Here is a 21,593-nt window from a genome sequence, read left to right as displayed (position 1 = left end):
GGTATTGCCCCAGGGATTCATGGAATCCCCCAATTTATTTGGGCAAGCATTAGAGCAGATTTTACAGGATTATCAGATAGACCCAGAAGTGACCTTAATACAATATGTAGATGACTTGCTTTTAGCTGGGAAAGAGGAAGAAGACGTAAGGAGAGAGAGTATTAAACTGTTAAATTTCCTGGGTTTAAAAGGATTGAAAGTATCCAAGGCAAATCTCCAATTTGTGGAAAAAGAGGTAAGATATTTAGGTCATTACCTTAGAAAAGGGAAAAAAAAGATAGACCCTGAAAGAGTACAAGGAATTTTGTCACTACCAATTCCAAAAAATAAAAGACAGATACGTCAGATCTTGGGATTAACAGGATACTGTAGACAGTGGATTGAAAATTATAGTAGCAAAGTTAAATTTTTATATCATAAGTTGACACAAGAGGGATTAATGAAATGGAGTTTAGAAGATACAGAAAAATTCCGGGAGCTAAAAGAGAGTTTAATTCATGCTCCTGTCCTGAATCTCCCAGATTTAAGAAGACCTTTTTATTTGTTTGTAAATGTGGAAAATGGAATTGCCTTTGGAGTCCTGATTCAGGAGTGGGCAGAGAGAAAGCAGCCGATAGAGTATCTATCAAAGATCTTGGACCCCGTGAGTAAAGGCTGGCCAACTTGTCTGCAAGTAGTAGCAGGATGTGCCCTGCTGGTGGAGGAAGCTAAGAAAATCACCTTTAATAACAATTTGAAGGTAATGTCCCCCCATAACATTCGGAGTGTGTTACAACAAAAGGCGGATAAGTGGATTTCAGATGGTAGACTTCTAAAATATGAAAGAATTTTAGTTGAAGCCCCAAACTTAATATTAGAAACCACTACTTTACAAAATCCAGCTGCATTTTTGTATGGAGAACCCTAAGGTAAACCTCTGACACATGACTGTATAACTACAATTGAGGAACAAACCAAAATTAAACCTGATTTGGAAGAAGAGGAATTAGAAAGCGGAGAAAAGCTGTTTGTAGATGAGTCCTCCAGAGTAATAGAAAGAAAGACGAAAACAGGCTATGCCATCATACGAAGACCTGATTTGCAAGTCCTAGAATCATGTCCATTAGACAAATCTTGGTCAGCCCAAGCCTGTGAATTGTATGCAGTATTAAGAGCATTGAAACTATTAGAAGAAAAAGAGGGGACAATATATACAGATTCCAGATATAGTTATGGAGTGGTGCATACGTTTGATAAACTGTAGGAAGAAAGGAGTTTAATAAACTCCCAAGGGAAAGATTTAGTCCATCAAAAACTCATAATTGCAGTATTAAAAGCCCTGAGAGGACCCAAGAAGTTGGCAGTGGTTCATTTGAAAAGACACCAGAAGGGAATGGACTTGAGGAGTAGGGGAAATAATGCCGCCGATCAGGAGGCAAAACGGGCGGCATTACGAACAATGGTCCTAAAAGAAAAAGGGGGCATGAAGAAATTCTGGAGCATAATGATAGTGATTTAAGAAGTAGATTTACTGAAGAAGAGAGGTTAAAACTCCCAGAGACAGGAGCAATAGAAAACTCAGAGGGGAGATGGTTCCTTCCAGACGGCCGGGAAGTACTACCAAAAGCCATAGCTCAAAGAATATTAGAAAAAATACATCAAAAGACACATTGGGGAGCACAAGGACTAATAGACTATTTTGCGGCAAAGTATATGAGCACAGGTATTCGAGACTTAGCTAAGCAAATTACTAGAAGCTGCCTCCCATGTTTAAAAACAAGTAACAAGAATCTCAGAAAATTACCTTATGGAGAGAGACCCTTAGCAAAAAGACCCTTTGCAAATATTCATATTGACTTCCCAGAACTACCGAAGGTGACTTAAATATCTCCTGGTCCTAGTGGATCATCTCACCCATTTTGTAGAAGCTTTCCCAACATCTAGGGAAACTTCACGAACAGTTGTAAAGGTGCTATTAGAAGAAATAATTCCCAGATATGAGGTACCAGAGACAATAGACTCTGACAAAGGTCCCCATTTTACATCAAAAATAACTCAAGAGGTGTCGGAGACATTAAGAATAAAGTGAGAACAACACACCCCTTGGCACCCTCAAAGTTCCAGGAGAGTAGAAAGAATGAATGGAGAAATAAAAAAGCAACTTACTAAGCTAGTAATGGAAACAAAACTATCATGGGTTAAATGTGTTCCACTAGCCCTTCTGAATATTCGAACCCAGCCAAGGGCAGATTTGGGAATTTCCCCTTTTGAGATGTTATATGGTATGCCTTATAATACAGAAGAAGTTCAAACACATCCAAATGTGAGTGATCAATATATCAATAATTACTTAATAAAATTAATGAAGTTTAAGAAGGCATTGTAGGAAAAAAGAATGCTAGCTCAAAGACCACCATTAGATTTTATATTACACCAGGTACAACCTGGAGAGTGGGTGCTGATAAGAAGTTAGAAAGAGAATCCCCTAACACCGAAGTGGGAGAGACCGTATCAAGTCCTACTAACAACTGATTCTGCGGTTCGAACAGCGGAGAAGGGATGGACACATGCCAGTCGAATTAAGAGACCTGTGGAGCCACTAAAAACTAGTAACTGGGAAGTCATTAGCCTGGCTGGAGACCTGAGACTTAAAATATCCCGAAAAAAATAACATCTAAAAATTATTAATCTGCTTAGAAACTTATGAATAGTAAACTCCATAAAAGCTTTTATATAGAATATAAGATACCCCCATCTAGTAGTGAGGAAATATATAATAGTAGTGTTAAAATAGGCTGTGCTGTATATCAGAATTGTTACCCTTTTGCTTGTTTTAAATGTATAATATGTGAAAAACATTGGTGGACCCACTGTCATAGAGGCTACCCACCGAGAGAGGTGTGTAGATTTTGCTACATTGCCCAAAGGAGACTCACTGATTGGGCCCTAAGAACCAGAACATGGGCAGGAGAATTTGAGAAAGGATCAGAGAAGTGGTGGGCCATTTACTCAAAAGAAGTCAATTCCTTGTATTATTGTTACCATCCAAACGAACCTGCACCTTTTGTAGTAAATATAGTAGCTGGGTTGTGCAGACAGTGGGTCCAGGAATTGAGGTGTAATACCCCTTTAGTAAAGCATAAAAGTTGGGAAAAATATATACAAAGAAGCAATAAAAGAAGGAGTAATCTCCCTCCTGAAGAATACTCTTGCTGCCGAGAAGGTGGTACACCCCGTGTCCCGCGGCAACCGGGTCGACAACGGGAGAGGCAGAAGAGTAATAAACTGTGGAGGGAAACACTCCAATATACATAGGACCAAAAGGTCATAGTCCTGGAAATGCCACAAAAATAAGAATGAGACAACCCAGCGAAATAATTTCTGGGGAATTCAAATTGGCATTTTACAAAAGAAAAGCCTCTATTTTAGCAGGGGAAGCCAATGCTCATTAAAAAAGTCAGTAATATTTATAATCTTAATCAGCACATTTAACATTTGCACAAGTAAGACTCATGAACCCTTCAACTGGTCCTTAATCCGATGGGAGGACCAGGTTATTATCCAATAACAGATCACCTCTGAAGCCCCCAGCTTTCAAGTTACACTGGACTCTCTTATTGAGTGGAGGGGTACTGGTTATAGCCGGCCCGGACATAGTGTGCTATATATGTGCCCAGCTTCTAATACAGGCAGAGAGTATTGTAATTATCCCGGCGAATTTTACTGTAGATATTGGGGCTGTGAGACAATTTCCATGGGATGGAAAGTACAAAACCCAGATAAGTATCTAAAGGTTAAACGGATAGGTCCCTCAGGGGAGATAACATATATTGGAACTTTCAAATTTCACTATATTAATATCACACAATCCCAAGATCCTGGGTGGTTATTGAGAAGAACCTGGGGTCTCAGAGTATGAGAACCCAGAAGGGATCAGGGAGTGCATATACTCATAATGAAAGAGGTGGTTCCCCATGATTCGGGATCTGTTGGACCAAATCCAGTGGTGTAGGGAGCAGAAGACCCCAAAGTAAGGGATCAGAATAACCATTCAGAAAAACTAGAAAAAAACACCCAAGTATTAACCACGGTAGAGACACCCCAATATGGAAACGAAGCTCTTTGGAAAATTCTGCAAGCTACCTTTAAAGTGTTAAATGATACACACCCAAATTTAACTAGAGAATGTTGGTTATGTTATAACATTAACCCACCCTTTTATGAGGCCATAGGCTCCATAGCAGAACCAAAGAGAGTGAATGGCACCAATCCTGCTGCTTGCTTATGGAAATTGGGAAGGGAAAATACCCCAGGAATAACATTATCTCAAGTCACTGGAAAAGGGAAATGTGTGGGAAATGTGCCCCTAGATAAGAATTATTTATGTCAAACAAAAATACAGATTAATGACCCTCACAAGCCAGCTCAGTGGCTGATTCCAGCACCTAATACTAAATGCGTTTGTAACACTTTAGGAGTAACCCCATGTGTTTCTATAACAGCCTTTAATGAAACCTATGAATTCTGCATACAGGTTATAATAGTTCCCAGGATTATTTATCATTCTGAAGAATATGTGTATACACAATATCAAAACCCAGAACATCATTTAGTGAAGCGAGAACCCCTCACAGCACTAACAGTAGCCGTATTGCTAGGCATAGGAGAGGCTGGATTAGGAACAGGTGTAGCATCCTTAGTAAATCAGCACCAGGGGCTCAGAGAGCTTAGAATTTCAGTAGATGAGGATTTTTAAGAAGAATTGATAAATCTATAAAAGACCTCACAGACTCCCTAGACTCACTGGCTGAAGTGGCCTTGCAAAGTAGAAGGGGATTAAATCTATTTTTTTTACGACAAGGAGGCCTTTGTGCTGCCCTTAAAGAAGAATGTTGTGTATATGTAAATAAAAGTGGAATAGTAAGAGAAAACATGGCCAAATTACAGGAAGGACTGGAAAAGAGAAAGAAAGAACAAGAAATGCAACAGAATTGGTATGAATCTTGGTTTAATTACTCCCCCTGGTTAACTACTTTGTTATCCACCATAACGGGGCCGCTAATTTTACTAATTTTAGTACTTACTTTAGGCCCTTGCATTCTCAATAAAATTATTAATGTCGTAAAAAACAGATTAGAAGCAGCACACCTTATGTTAATACACGCTAAATATGAGGCCTTAAAGGGAGAAGAAACAGAAGATTATTTAGAATTAAGTAAAAGGGAACTACAAAAATTCAGCGAACAAAAGTAAGGAATAGAAAAAGGGGGGAGTTGTGATAGACAGAAACTCTTTTGTTCGCTTAAATATATAGATATGATATGATGCTTTGCAAAATTGTACTTTGGGTATAAAATCGGGAAGAGGTTGAAGGCTGCTAACTCGCTGAGGCTGGCATAATTAATAACAGCCTAGCAGAGAGTCCTGGAATGCTAGGACAAGATAAACCTTGAGGGGAAAACAGTGAGAAAAGGTCAGCAGAGTAAGAGTGAGGAAGACTTGGAGCCTCCCTTTTACGACCACCAGAGAGCAGAAAAAGACCCTCTAATAACCAGAGACGCATGCGCAGAGACGCCGGAGAAAAGACACGTAACCCAGAAGTCGAGACGAATAAAAGAAGAAACATGGAAGCGGAAAGTGCGGCAGTTTCGTGGGGAAGAAATTTTTCCATCTCCCTGCCGCCTGGTGCCAACTTTTGCTTATTGCTAGCTTGCTGTAATTAATAAAACCTTTCCTTATATATCTCTTCTTAGTGTATTCATAACAATGTCTGTGGAATTTTGTAATGTTTTGAGAAGATTTAGGGAATTTTATGGGAGTTTTCTTGAATTTTGTGGAAATTTGTTGAGATTTTGTGAGATGGTTCTGGAATTTGGTGGGATATTGAGGAAATTCAGTGAATTTTGAGGGATTTTCTTGAATTTTTTTGTGGACATTCGTGGAGATTTTGTGGGATGTTGCAGGAATTTGGTAGGGTTTTGAGAAGATTTAGGGAATTGTGTGGGGCTTGTACAGAATTTTGTGGGATTTGGAGGAGACTTGAAGAATTTCGAGGGAATTTTCTTTAGATTTTGTGGAAATTGGTGGAGATTTTGTGAGATGTCTGTGGAATTTTGTAATGTATTGAGAAGATTTAGGGAATTTTGTGGCATTTTTCTGGAATTCTGAGGGGCTTTCAAGAATTTTGTGAGAGTTTTCTGGAATTTTGTGGAAATTTGTTGAGATTTTGTGAGATGGTTCTTTAATTTTGTGGGATTTTTGTGAGATTTGGAGGAGACTTGAAGAATATTGAGGGATTTTTCTTGAATTTTTTGAAATTGGTGGAGATTTTGTGAGATGTTGCAGGAATTTGGTTTGGTTTGGAGAAGATGGAAGGAATTTTGTAACATTTTTCTGGAATTTTGAGGATTTCTCTTGAATTTTGTGGGATTTGGAGGAGACTTGAAGAATTTGTAGGGAATTTTCTTGAATTTTTTGGAAATTGGTGGAGATTTTGTGAGATGTCTGTGGAATTTTGTAATGTATTGAGAAGATTTAGGGAATTTTGTGGCATTTTTCTGGAATTTTGTGGACATTGGTGGAGATTCTGTGGGATGTTGCAGGAATTTGGTTGGGTGTTGAGAAGATTTAGGGAATACTGTGGCATTTTTCTGGAATTTTGAGGGGCTTTCAAGAATTTTGTGGGAGTTTTCTTGAATTCTGTGGAAATTTCTGGAGATTTTGTGAGATGGTTATGGAATTTTTGGGGATTTTTGTGGGATTTGGAGGAGACTTTATTAATTTTGAGGGATTTTCCTATATGTTGTGGAAATTTCTGGAGATTTTGTGAGATGTTGCAGGAATTTGGTAGGGTTTTGAGAAGATGGAAGGAATTTTGTGGGATTTTTGTGGAATTTTGAGGATTTCTCTTGAATTTTGTAGGATTTGGAGGAGACTTGAAGAATTTGTAGGGAATTTTCTTGAATTTTTTGGAAATTGGTGGAGATTTTGTGATATGTCTGTGGAATTTTGTGATGTTTTGAGAAGATTTAGGGAATTTTGTGGCATTTTTTTGCAATTTTGTGGGGATTTCCAGAATTTTTTGTGATATTGAGGAGATTTTGTAGGATGTTTCTGGAATTTTTGGGGATTTTGTGGGAATCGGTAGAGATTTTGTGGGATGTTCCTGTGAATTGGTAGGATTTTGAAATGATTTAGGGAATTTTGTGGCACTTCCCAGGAATTTTGTAGGATTTTTCTGGAATTCTGTGGGATTCTGAGGAGACTTGAAGAATTTTGAGGAATTTTTTTTAGATTTTGTGGAAACTTGTAGTGGTTTTGTGTGATTTTGCTGGAATTTTGTGGGATATTGAGGAGAGTTAGGGAATTTTGTGGCATGTTCCTGGAATCTGGTATGGTTTTAAGGGGATTTAGGGAATTTTGTGTGATTTTTCTTGAATTTTATGGAAACTTGTGTAGATTTTGTGGGATGTTTCTGGAATTTTTTTAAGTTTTGAGAAGATTTTAGGACTTTTGTGGGATTTTTCAGGATTTTTGTGGATTTTTCTGGAATTCTCTGGGATTCTGAGGAGACTTGATGAATTTTGAGGAATTTTTTTTAGATTATGTGGAAACTTGTAGTGGTTTTGTATGATTTTCGTGTAATTTTGTGGGATATTGAGGAGATTCTGTGGGAATTTTGTGGCATGTTCCTGGAATTTGGTATGGTTTTAAGGGGATTTAGGGAATTTTTTGGGATTTTTCTTGAATTTTATGGATACTTGTGTAGATTTTGTGGGATGTTTCTGGAATTTTTTAAGGTTTTGAGAAAATTTTACGATTTTTGTGGGATTTTTCAGGATTTTTGTGGATTTTTCTGGAATTCTGTTGGATTCTGAATAGACTTGAAGAATTTTGAGGAATTTTTCTTAAATTTTGTGGAAACTTGTGGAGGTTTTGTGTGATTTTTTGTGGAATTTTGTGGGATATTGAGGCGATTTAGGGATCTTGAGGGATTTTTCATGTATTTTGTGGGAATTTGTGGAGATTTGGTGGGATATTTTCTAGAATTTGTCGTGTTTTGAGAAGATTTAGGGAATTTTGTGGGATTTTGTGGGAATTGGTGGAGATTTTGTGGGATGTTCCTGTGAATTGGTATGGTTTTGAAAAGATTTAGGGTATTTTGTGGGATTTTTCGTGATTTTTATGGAAATTTGTGTACATTTTGTGGGATGTTTCTGGAATTTTTTAAGGTTTTGAGAAGATTTTAGGATTTTTGTGGGATTTTTCTGTATTTTTGTGGATTTTTCTGGAATTCTGTGGGATTCTGAGGAGACTTGAAGAATTTTGAGGAATTTGTTTTAGATTTTGTGGGAATTTGTGGAGATTCTGTGGGATTTTTGTGGAATTTGGTGGGCCTTTTCAAGGACTTTGTGTGGTTTTGTGGAGACTTGAAGAATTTTGAGGAATTTTTCTTAGATTTTGTGGAAACTTGTTAAGGTTTTGTGTGATTTTTGTGGAATTTTGTGGGATATTGAGGCGATTTAGGGATCTTGAGGGATTTTTCATGTATTTTGTGGGAATTTGTGGAGATTTGGTGGGATTTTTCTAGAATTTGGTCGTGTTTTGAGAAGATTTAGGGTATTTTGTGGGATTTCTCTGGAATTGGTGGAGATTTTGTGACGCATTCTTATCATTCCATTGGTGATTGGGTTGACTGTCCAGATACGTCTTAAGGATGATCCATGGCTGTCGTCTTCCCAACTGGGTAATCTTCTTTCACAGTAAAGGTTTTAGATTTAAATTTAGCTTTCCACATGGCACAAGTCTGCCGCCACTCACATTATGGTCCAAGCACAACTTCCTTTCCAGGGTTTTGTGTGGCCCAGAAGCCGTCTATGTTTGTTGCTGAACTGATAAGAGCTTTGTAACAGTAAAATATTTTACCCAGCCACTACTTCCACCACTAAAAACCAACCAAACAAAAAGAATAGGCATCTTGACTTGTTGTGTAGATCATGATGCAGCAAATTGGTCAAAGATTATTTCGGGGGGGGAAAAAAGGTGTTGTGCTGCTTATGGTAATTTAAAAAACTTACGGACTTCAGTGCTAAAAATTTGAATCTAGGCCTTTGAGGAGATTTATTTGTTCTTGCAATTCTCCTTGTTTAATGGAGTTGACTAAGATATTTGAGATGTTTTTTCACTGTATTGCACCAAAGCACTTGAAATAAGCATCTGAAATGTAGTTTTTATGTCTGAACAGACCAGCCTTTTCAAATACTGGCTTCAAAATTTTGACCTGAAAGTATGTGCTTCAGACAAAACCAACAAAGATGAGCTTAACACTTGGATGCTAGGAAAAAAACCCTCAACTAAACAAATCTGTAATCACTTTTTTTAACATGAAAAATAAAACTTGGTTGAAGATTCTGTTACTTAAAGTAGGTGATAGTGTTCAGTAGTGTGAAATCTGACCTTCAATTTTTCATGTCCTTTTCTCTTTTTTTCTGCTATGAAAACCCCTCTAAGTCACACATGTTCATTTGTTACATCATTGATACTTGTGGTACCTACTGCATTAGTTACTGCATACTAGAATATGATTTGTGGTTTATAGAATCTTTGCCCAGTCCTCAGGAGGTCTCCTGGCAGATCTCTTGTGCCCTTCTGCAAGACATTTTTACTGTTCCTAGAAGCCCAGGAGAAATTCCACTTACACTGTTCTTAATTGGATTAATAGATGTTGATTAAAGAAGGAACAACCTAGATAAATTATATTGGAGAAAAATACAGTCTTGGAGGGATTCTTAAAGGTTGCATTGCATTCTGCTTAAGTTGATGGGGCAAAGTTAGATTTGATTTTCATTCCGGTCTTGACTCTGGTTCATGAAAGGGTCACCAGTCTAAATATCACATGGCCTGTCAGCAATGACTTAAGCTGTTGTGTACATTTGTCTTTGTTTATTCAACCCTAAAATATTTAAATCCTCTGAGAAATTGAAGAATGTTATCACATGACTGAGTTTCTTGTCAAACTGAAACACAGAAAAGCATTTAAGATAAATGGGTCTCAGGTTCTGACAGAGGAAGTGGTTTTAAACGATAATGCACATCCATGAAATAGGCAGCAGTGTATCATTAGGTTTAGAGTAGTTACTTAAGTCCACTACAAATAAGATTGTTTTAAAAGGGAAGATTAAATCTGAGCCACATCCTCTGTGGGAAGGTGTGTATGTATGTGTGTATATATATATATATATATATATATATACACACCTTCAAAGGAATATATATATATATATAAGGAAAATATAGGTGTGTATGTGTGTGTGTGTGTGTGTGTATATATATATATGTATATATATACACACACACCTTCAAAGGAATATATATATCCTCCCTTTGAAAGAGAGTACCGTGAATTTAGGCCTCAAACTAGTCTCTAACAGTTGTGGTGGTTTTGTTTTACTGATTGCTGGTTTGGTTTTTTGGGGGGGGTTGTTTGTTTCTAAATGGTTATGTATTGTTGCAGGGTATTTTCCTAGGAATTTAAAGGACATGTGGATGTTCAGTTTGTACAAATAACCAGTGGTGGTTTGCAGTGACCCATTTTGGAAATACATTGCATTTGGCATCTCCTAGCTTAGGGAAGACAAATGCATAGGAACTATTTCTGTAGTATTTATTCTGAAACATGTAATCAGCTGATGCAACCAAATTTGAACAAATGCTCAAGAAAAAGGTGTGATTATCTTACTTGTTATAAAACAAATTATACTATTTTAAGAACTTTAAGTCTGATTTCAAAGCAATGATATATAGTATAAGCCATAAACAAAAATAGGTTTCTACCTGTAAATCCCTGAAGCATTAACACATAAACTTTTTAATTAACAAGAATTTTGTAGTTCTTGGCATATAAATAGAATTAAAATCTCCATGCAAATGCTCTTTATGTTGCCTTGCCTCCGTGTTAATACCATACCAGTAATCACACACATGGAATGTAATGGTAATGTGAAGCTGAATAACACATACTGTGAAATGAAAGCAAGGGATGCTTCACTAATGCTGACTTTCGTGTGCATGGTATGAACATATGGTTGTGTGTGGAAGAGAATGAAATATCTGTTAGTGTTATGGTGGGATTTGTTCTCCATACTTAGGATAATCTACTGATCTCGCACTGTTTTTTTTATATCGCTAAAGGTTTGTAGAGAGAGAATCAAATCTGTGAAATCAGCCTATGTGAGCTTGTGATCCTGGTGACACAGCCATTTCATTGAGCTTGTTGCAGCTGCCACCAATCCTACTTATGAACAGAAACCTTTTGGAATCTTCACCTGATCATTTCACCTGATACCTGGTTTATGAAGACTGAGATACTGTTGAATGTCTTGCCGTGCTAACTCTGAAAAAACTGTACCGTGTATAGTATATTATGTCTAAAAGTGAAATTAAAGCTCTTCGTGAAGATGCTATTTTAATTTTCAGGTTCCCTGGATGATGTACTGGATTGTGTGTGCTCTTTATATAGTTACTGAAATGATAACTGACCTAACAGTCTCTTGGTAAGACCCTGCTTTTTATGAACTGTAGAGGAAACTATATTTGTTTCTGATGTTTTTGAAGTTGTATTGATTTATTTTATATAAAGAAGTCATGTTAATTTAATAGCCCATTTTACAGGAAAAGATCTTGGTGCATAGATGAACAGCATCTGCTTTCAAATTTGCTATACCCTGTTACTTGAAGTAGGGATTATAACATTTCTAGCTCCACTGTAGAAACGGAATACGAGAATGAAACTCTTATAAGGATGGCCTAGAATTTCTCTGTGTAGGAATATATAATGAAAAACAAGCATATTAACTGTTTTGATTGCTTAAATGACAGTCCATAAATCCGTAACTCATTTAATTTTTGTCTGATGTAACTTCTTGTATTTGAAGAATCCTAAATGCTAATATAATTGTGTTTTTTTAATAGATCTCTTTATAAAGATTAGTTACTGTGCATTTTCTACTGCAGTTGTTGATTTTGTGCAACCTTTAACTTGTCTGTAGGTTTCCACTGAACTATGAATTGAAGATAGCTTTTGTTATCTGGCTCCTTTCCCCATATACTAGAGGGACAAGTTTAATCTACAGAAAATTCCTCCACCCACTGCTTTCTTCTAAAGAAAGGGTAAGAAATAACTTCTCAGATTTCTAATGCCTAATATGCAAACAACATATGCTAAGAAAAAAGCTCTTGCTAGATACAGTATAAGAGCAGAGCAGCTTGTTACTGTCTTGCCAGGCAGCATGAATTTGGACTAGCATAAGCAAGTGCACATGATGGTCCATGTCTATGCTTTTGTTTAACTTGCCTGAGCAGACCAGGTCCTGCTTCCTATTAACATGAGAGTTTCGTGTGCCCTGCTCTACTTGGTGCACTCTGAGGAGCCCAGTTAAGTGGAAGTGATGCAGTTTAACTTTCTACTGCAAGCATGTGAATGTATGAACACAGCTTTACTAAAAGCTGTTAATGTTAACATTTTTTTCTAGCATAAATGAGGAATAACACTCCTCAGGATGATTGACATCAATGACTTTTTTTGGTTTGCAAACTGACAAGAGGAGAGACTTGTTTAAAGGGTAAACCAGTCTGCAGCAGTAAATACCCAAACATAAAAATAGCCAGAAGATGGTTTGCTTTAATCAAAGTATGACAGGGACACAGCTCTGCTTAGCTCTTTTTCAGCATCCTATTTGGATGAGGGGAAAGAGCAATTAGCAAAGGTCTGAAGACAAGCACTGGGAAACCTCACACTACAGAAAAGAGCGTTCCTGAAGGTCAGTGCTAGGCTTGGCCTTTATTAGGTAAAGCAGGTAGTAAGATTGTCACTGATAGGAACAGAGCAAGTATCTTGACATTCTGAATGTTGTGCAATAAACAACTTGCAACTTTGTGAGCTAGAGGGATACTTCCCTGTACTCTGCAAACTATTGGGAAGTACCTTGCAGTCTTTATCTTCAACTCCAGGCATTTACCAGAGCTGGAGATAAACGTTGTAACTGTTTTGTCCTTGGTACTTAACTATTTCAAAGCTGTGGTTTTGGAAGTTCTTTGCAAGTTGACTCTACCTTTCTAGGGAGCTGACTGAGTTCTTCATGTAAGATGATGTTATTTCTTGAAATGCATGATATTTCTTGAAAAACTTCTGTCCAACAAGTTAAGCTTACACTCTCTAGGGAACATTTTGCAACGTTTCTGAGCTGTACTGAAGTGATGTACTTCATCTTCTTGTTTGACCACATATAATAGTTTTTTAAATGAGAGAGTTGTAATGAATAAAACACCTGTATACAAAGATATATCCCATTAAATATTTTCTTAAATATTTTTTCTGTCTTCCTTTACTGATGGGAAAATAATACTGTGGGGTAACTTTGCTCTCTTATGAACAGCCCTCTAAAATTTAAATACGTTTTTCTTTTAGGAGATTGATGAGTACATTGTCCAAGCCAAAGAAACAGGCTATGAGACCATGGTGAATTTTGGAAGGCAGGGGTTGAATTTGGCAGCAACTGCTGCAGTGACAGCAGCTGTAAAGGTAAGTTTCTGCTTGCATTAATTGCTTTTGAGCTTGATATCAAACAGTGTCATTGCACTGGGGATTTACCACTCTTATATAAAAAAGATAAATTCTGCAAGTGTATTGAAATCCTGGGACACAATTAAAGGCTTGCAGCCCTCTTCTCATAGTACGTTTGTTGTTTTTTTGCTTAAGATGGATGGCAGTTATTTCTTGGATTATGAGGATCGGTTTATTCTAAATTCAAAAGTTACCATTCAGTTTTCTGGGCAGGCTTTTAACATAGATGTCAATTGTTTATTTTCTGTCTGTGTTGTGCTTTCTTACTGATAAACAAACTTTTTAAAGGACTTCTGGCTTTTCTGCTGTTTTTCTCCAATCATCCTGAGGTAATGCCACATAATGAATTTAGGCATGAAGGACTACTACCATCGATAAAAATTATCTTGACACAATTAACCTGTTTGCAACTTGAGTGAATTATTAAATTATTATGCTAAGCATAAGCCTGCCCATTGGTGTTTAGAATACATTTGCTTTGCCATGGATTTGCCATTAAATGATGAAGTAATCTGTCATTTTTTCTAGATTACCTTCCCACAAAAATTCACTACCTTTAATATTTCAGAGGGCTCTGGGTCTAGAAAGACAAAATACAGGCTAATATGTAAGATTGTAACCAATTTGTGCACCACTGAAGGGAATATACTTCAGACGATGTGTATCCTACCTAATAGTAATTCAAACCAAAACACACACACACACACGCACACACAAAAAAAAAGATAAAAAGAAGAAAATAAAAGGTATAGAGAGAAAAAGTTGTATGTCCAAGTGAAATCACAGGTTTTAGGCAATCATGATTAATTTCTTCCTGGGAATAAAAGGAACCATTGTGCTCATAGTAACAGCACTGAAAACCTGAACACTGTCTGTAGATAACAGAAAACAATGAAGAGATCCTGGCTGTCAAAGTCGAGTATGTACAGCTGGCATTAACTTAAATGTCTGGGCTTCTATGTGAACTTTCTGCATTAGAAATAAAAGACATTCCTAAAAACTACACTTTTACATGCTACCTCAAAAAGCTTTGGAAAAGTAGTCATGTATATCTTGTTTGCTCATTTTCTCTGTTCTTAAAGATGCATGTGGCTGGTATAGCATTGTAACTTTTTGTTTTAAAATGTGGTCATAATGAGCCTAAAATACTGAGAAAGTGATTACATTTGATCACTGTGGGTTTCTTCTTCATTATTCAAATTCTTAATAATGCCTTAAGACATGAAATAATTTTGAATGCAATAGAATGCACCTCCAAAGGAATTAAAGTATCCAGAGTGAAAATAGGTTATTTACACAAGCCAAGGAAACCCAACAAACAAACACCCAAAGTGCTCTATGGGGAAATCAAGTTTAATTGCTAAATGCTAAAATTCAAGTTCTTTGCATTACAAATTTATTACAAGAAGCGCCTGTAAGGATTCCTATGATTTGTGTGTGCTCTTCGTGTTTGGCTATGGTTGGATATTTCTTGGTTAACTTTTAAGGTGTAACTGAAGTACTGTAAAATAAATAACACCAATATCTCCTCAATCTTTTCTGAAATAATGAATAACTTTTTCTGAAATGTCTATGTTTAGACTTCATTGCTATTCAGCTGTGACTCGCAAGATGCCTGCTCTTTTTGTTAAAACTTGTTAAACATGCTCATGAATATTTGTACAGAATTAGTTCAGTGCAGATCAGATGCTTGGGAAAAAAAACCACCACAATATCAAGACCTAAAATAGGCATGATTTTTAAACCGATGAAAGAGAAGACTCACTGAAAAAAAATAAATAAAATCTTTATTTTGGCATGTTAAGCCTCTTATGTTTGTCATTCCAAAATGCTGAGCATGCCTGCTTCATGCAAGCAAATGGACACAATGCATGCGTTCTTGATTTTGTTCCCTGTTTTTCAAGAGTTAACTGCTGCCTCTAGCAGGTGAAATTATTATCCCTTCACCAAGAGCTGGTGGAGCATGCTATATGATTTCAGGAATTGAATTGAAGTAGTGGGATCAGGACACACTTTCATCACTATTCTTTTTTTTTTTTTTTTTTTTAAATAGAGCACACATGCTTATTCTGACATAGCAGATCTCGAATTAGGAGAGGGGGAGAGGCTAAACATGTGCAAGATTAAACCTATGTCAAAAGACACTAAAGTGTCCAAGAAAACTGCTTATAGTGACTTTAGGAGGATGTTAAAAATGGCTTGGAAACTTGCTGAAATATTTTGAATATCAAATGTGGAAGAGAGTGATTTTCTTCAAGGGTTGTCAAAGGAATAGGGGATTACCATTAAAAGGTAATGCTGGCTCTGTTAGGGAGGTTGGAGCAGCCAGCCAGGTGAGTCTACTGAAATTCGACATAGATTTAAACCCTCTCCCCTATAGTTAAATTTAAATGTATTTGGCAAGAGTATTGACTTATAGCTTACATTCTCATACTGTATTTTTAGCTGGTACTAGTTAGCCACTGGTCATATAAAATGTAGTGTTTCAAAACCTACTAAATACATGAGCAAAATAGTGTTAAATAAGCATGTCAGAAAACAAATCTTTGTGAAATCCTGATTTCAGGAAATTTAGAGATGATAGTCTGTGCTGAATTTGTATATAAGGAAATTTTTATTAGTTAAGGAATCAAAAACAAGATACCTCAATAGCTCAGTTGTTTATGGATTTGGGGGAATTATATTCACAGTGCTTAGGTTCCAGTGCTACATCTCATACTTGGATACATCTCATACTCCTCTGTTTTTCAGGTCTTCTGAGATGATGGTTACCGCTGTGTTTCAATTTCTGCCAACCCATGCATTCAGATTTCTTGAGCTACTAGTGAAATCTGGTGTCTTTATCATTATGAGCAGGGGGACTGCTAATTAAGCTGTGAAATACTCGGGGGGTATTTCACAGCTTATGGGGTTACACAAATAGTGTTAATTTGTAAAGTGTTATTGGTAATGATAATATGTTTTGAGGGCTGTGTTTTCTGAATGTGTTCTAGTCATCCTGAATCTGCTGCCCTTTTGCTAATTGAGTGTTATTCTCCTGGCCTTGCTCACACTTCCCCTTGTTCCCACTCAGGACATGGCAGAGGAAGGAGGTATCTTGCAGCCAGATGTGGCACACAGCCAGTATCACCATGGGGAGCAGTACTGCTTTCATCTTCCTCCCTGCTGGGACAGCCTGTCATGCTGCAGAGGTCATTCACAGGACAGGAGTCCCTCTCCAGGTTGAGAGGGAACAGAAGTCATTCCCTGTCAGCTTGGATTGGATCAGGGAGAGAACAGCTGAGAATATGGGTACTGCATGCTGTAGAGTCCATTGAGAACTCGTCCAAGGGAGGCAGGCAGCTTCTGTCAGTGATCCTGGCCAGTGGGGGGTGCAAGTCCAATTTAAAGAACTAAGAGTCCCTGAGGCAGACAAAGTGGTGTTTGTTTACTTCCCTGGCTTAAGCATACAGACTGTAAAAGCACATGCTCAATAACAGAATAGAAAATGTAATTTCATTTATGAGGGTCAGCTGATGAGACTGCATACTAATAACATACCAGAGGCTGAGTAGTCTTGAAAGGAGACCCTTAAATAGGCTTCATTTATTTTTAAAAATTGATTTAAAAACATATTATGACTTTAATTGGTCACATTGATCACTGTTAATGAATGTGGACTCCAAAAAATGGTTAGTATGTTTTAGGAAATGCTATTGAATAATGAAGAAAAATCATTCTCAAAGACTTGCGTTTTCTTTAAGACAACACACAGACTTCACAGTTCATCCCTCTTCAGTGTTTGCATACATAGAAATTTTAGTGCTAAGTTGTGTGATTTTTTTTTAATTCTTTTTTTCTTCCCCTGGCATTGTAAATATATGTGTCTCAATCTTTTATGCTGTAATTTAGTCACCAGCCTCTGGCCTGAGTGCAACCTAATGTATACCTTCCTTACTGGCAGGAACTGTCAGTATAACAGGCCACCAGTGGTAACTGCTCTGCCATCTTCTCCTGAGCAGCATCTTGGAGTGTGTATATCTGGGGAGAGCTGGCAGCTTCTGCCATATCCATGGCATGGGAGTGGAAGCAGGAGGTCCTCTTCAGCTCCACCTACAACTGAATTTCAGTTTTTAGGGCAAACATGTTGCTTTCAAGTTGTAACTCTGACCTTTCAAACAAAATATCAAAGCTCTTAAAGCATTATTTTAAATGTCAATGTTACTTTCACATTTCCTGCAGTGGAGAACATTTAATCACACATTTCCTGCAGTAGGAAAGAATTTAATATTTTTCAGCCAGACTTTTATCCTAAGCTGATAGTAATCCAGACCTTCACAGAACGCTTTGCTTCAGCAGAAAGCAATTAACAGCTGCTTTTGAGCATGGGGGTGGAAGAATCTTAAGTCTTACATGCAGTGTGAGCACAGTGATATGTACACTCCCACAGAACACCTTGAATTTGTCCTTCAGTCTATGCAGTGGAGTTAAAGTAGATATCAATCTTGATTTGGCTAGACTGGATGTTCCCAGTGGTGGGATAGAGACTGGAGGCACTGTAGGGAGTATCTACATAGGGTTAGTATGTGTGATGGGGACTGTCCGGTTGTTGTGCAACTCCCATTCCTACTGTGACTCTCAGGCATGTGTACTGCATCATTATTTGTATACATATCCTTTCAAACTTCTCAATGTTTTCTGTGCGTAACTGTGTGTAACTTGAGTAAAACTTTCCATCTTGGCAAGTAGTTCTGAAACGATCCTCTCTGAGGCGCCACAGGAGCTCCAGCTCAACCATGCAGTTTGGTTAAGCGCACAAGGTTATTTTATGGCACATCCTTGACTTTATTTTTCCCTTTGAAAAACAAAATTCTGTATCCAAAAGCTTCACTGGAAAATAGGGTTGAATGTTCCTAGCTTGCATCTAGTCCTTTATCTACAGTGGAATAAGAACTACAGGCTTGTAATGTGAATTCTTAGTATTTTAGTTGTTATGTTTAGTTGCTATACAATTTCCAAATGTCTTTTTGTAGTATATCACGTGGTGAATGAACTTTCTGGGCAACTAAACAAGTGTCTTTCTATACTTCTGCTGCTGGCCAAAACCAGCTTCTGTCACTATTTTAAGTAGACTCTTCACATTTGGTGAGTGGAATTGTGCTGAATTTGTATGGATTCTGCTGTGAACCAACTAGGCCCATTTTACATATTCACCAGCATTCAGTGACTGAGACTTAAGTCCTCTTCAAGCATTGGACATGGACTGATGAACAGTCTTTATGCTATAGCAGAGTAATGTATATACTGTAAGCTGTTACTTGTCAAAAGAAGCAGTTCCTTCTCCAGTCCTCTTCTCCATGTCCTAGCAGCTGATAAAGTATAGCTGGTTCCTGATGTATTTTACTTGAAATACTTTTCAGTGCAAGAAGTGGAGTAGTGGAAGGGCAGGATTTTTTCTGCCTTAGGAGGAACCTTAGGAGACCTGTCTTAAGCCATTTTGGGGAAATCAATTTGACTTCAGAATTTCTATAACCTTTAATACAGACACTGTACAGCATTCATAGTGCATTTTTAACTCAAAGGCAAGCTGTACTTAAGTTTTTGAAAACTGAGTAATCATACAAGTTTGTAGAAAGAGAGAGAAAAGTTAAGGCTCCTACTTCTCTCACAAGAAACCTTTTCTTTGTTATTGTTTGGTGACAATGTATGAATGGTGGAGTAAGAATTATAATAGGTTTCTTGTGCTTAAATAGCACTCTGTTCACTATGTTAATTTTATATACTGTAGTAATAACTAGTCATTAGAAAATTAAAATTAGGTTTCAGCCACTTTTCCCTCCTGCCCTTTGGTACCCAAGCAAACTCAAATAGCTTTCATTCAATAGTCTCTTCACTTTACATGGCTATTCTTAGCACGGAATAATTCAATATGCTGGTCTACCAATGGCAAACAGTTGTTGTCATAAGTGCGGGAACAAACGGCTGTGGCCAGCGACACCAGAATTGCCTTCTGCTGGTGCTGTTGCAGAAAAAGTTGTATGGAATTGTACCCAGGTTTCTGCTCCTGCTAGCTAACATGCTGATCAAACAAAGAATTTTACTTAAAATCTTCATTTGTAAGAATGAAATTAACTATTTTAACACTTGTTTGAAGTGGAATTCATGCACAGGCTTGTTAACCTTTCCCTAAAATGGTTATTTTTTGCCTTATGCCAGAGAAGGAAGAATTAGGTGTTATTTTAACATGACTTTGAGTACTTTACTCATGGTCATATTCTTTTAGTTGCTTGTGTAATAAATTAATCTTTAATGCTTTAGTAGTAACATCATCTAATGTAAGATGAAAGAGCTGCTGGATGACCTTTCTTTCCAACAGGGAAATTTCCATATGTTCCATACAGAAAAGAAGTGAAGACAATTGGAGAAGGAATACTTAATGTTCATATGTGATTAACTATTCTCCTGTGTAGCATTAGATTTTGCATTGGTATTATGTCAGTAAAGCTATACTAGTAAGAGAACTTGCTATCCTGTAGTCCAGGCTGGACTCTTTGGTTTGCAGTTTCAAGTTTCTGTCAACTGGAGCTCCTTTTGTAGTGCTGCCAGTTTCTCAGTTATTTGAATTAATGTTACAGAGTATATTTTTAACATGTTTCTCCTTCACTTTATTCAGATTTGTGGAGGATAAAATATAAAATAGCAGAAGAAAACTATCTTCAACCATACTCTTTAAAATGCAGGTGTTACTGTCATGCTACCTTGAGCTGCTATGTTTGAAGTTAACATTTCTGATGTGTGTTTCTTTTAAACACTTGCCCTCACCCACGTCTTTATTTGCTCGGATTAAAGGAGTGAAGTGCAGCATTTTTAATTAAGCTGCTAGCTTGTGTAACTTTGTCATCTGCAAGCAATATACAGTTAAGCATGGGTAAAAGTAATACCTAAATCAGATGTAAAGCAGCTGCATGTGTATGTTCAATGTATTCTGTTGTGCAGCAAGGAAGCATGGGCTTAAACATCTTAACCCAAGCTAAGCAGCAAAGTTAAACCTCTGCCTGGTTTCCAAAGATACTGTTGTTGTATTTCAGAGCCAAGGTGCAATAACTGAGAAACTGGGAAGTTTCAGTATGCATGATTTGACTACTATACAAGGAGATGAGTCTGTTGGACAGAGACCTTATCAGACATTGCCAGAAGCTAAAAAGAAAACCAGAACCTCTGTAAGTGAATCTTCAGGTATGTATCTTTTCTTTTCCCTGCCTAAAAGAACAATTCACCCAAAGCAAAAGTGGAAGAGCAGAAATACATTTACCCTCTTTCTAAATGGAAAAGGCCTCAAAGAACTCCAGTAGACTTAAACAGAGTACACTCAAAGTAAATTATGGCAGTTCAATTCTTCCTGAATTACTTTCTTCTCTCATCCACTCCCAGTGTAATCACACTGTATTCATTACTCCTGTCATTGCCAATTGGCAACAAGAACTTATTACCAAAGTAAAACTTAATTGGAAGTCAAACGTTATATGATTAAGTAGTGTTTCTGTGACAAATGTAAAAGAAGTTAAACATGAAAACATATGGAAGCTCAGTAAATAAAAGAGAAAATTAATAGAAATTACTTCACCAGGTGTCCTGGGGTGACTTTATGATACTAGTATTCCCAATCTCCTGCTTTATATTTATATATCTGTTAAGTTCTTCACCTTTAATATTAGCTTTGAGAGCTAGGGAAGCTAAAACTGCTGGAGGCTGATGGGAGTTTTTTCTCCGACCAATAGCTAGCTATTTCTGAGAGCTGACAGTGGTTTTGACCATTGAAAAGTGAGATCAACCTGTGAACACCTACTTTAAGACCTAAACCTGAGAATTTCTTGTTCTCTTTGGTTTCTGGCTTTTGAAGAAGTAACAGGTTCCGGCTCAGCCTCCTCCTCCCCCACAGCAGGCCAGACAAGGCCGCGGAAGGGAGTGGCGGGGAGGTGAGCAGGCCCAGGCCGGGTCAGGCCAGTTCCCCCGG

At 37.4% G+C, this 21,593-nt stretch overlaps 1 long non-coding RNA gene across 1 annotated transcript; it reads left to right on the top strand.

Annotated features, from left to right (window-relative positions):
• The first annotated feature begins 12,044 nt into the window (after positions 1 to 12,044).
• LOC147650771 (uncharacterized) lies at positions 12,045 to 21,303 on the top strand. Its single transcript, XR_015275291.1, has 3 exons — positions 12,045 to 12,147; positions 13,445 to 13,558; positions 20,668 to 21,303. It is a non-coding gene; the product is annotated as an uncharacterized LOC147650771 (long non-coding RNA).
• The last annotated feature ends 290 nt before the right edge of the window (positions 21,304 to 21,593 follow it).

The sequence above is a fragment of the Cyanistes caeruleus genome, chromosome 12 (assembly GCF_971803275.1).
Source record: "Cyanistes caeruleus chromosome 12, bCyaCae1.hap1.1, whole genome shotgun sequence".
NCBI classification, from domain to species: domain Eukaryota; kingdom Metazoa; phylum Chordata; class Aves; order Passeriformes; family Paridae; genus Cyanistes; species Cyanistes caeruleus.
The sequence above is the reverse complement of the archived record's forward strand: the minus strand, read 5'-3'. Positions and strand labels throughout refer to the sequence as shown.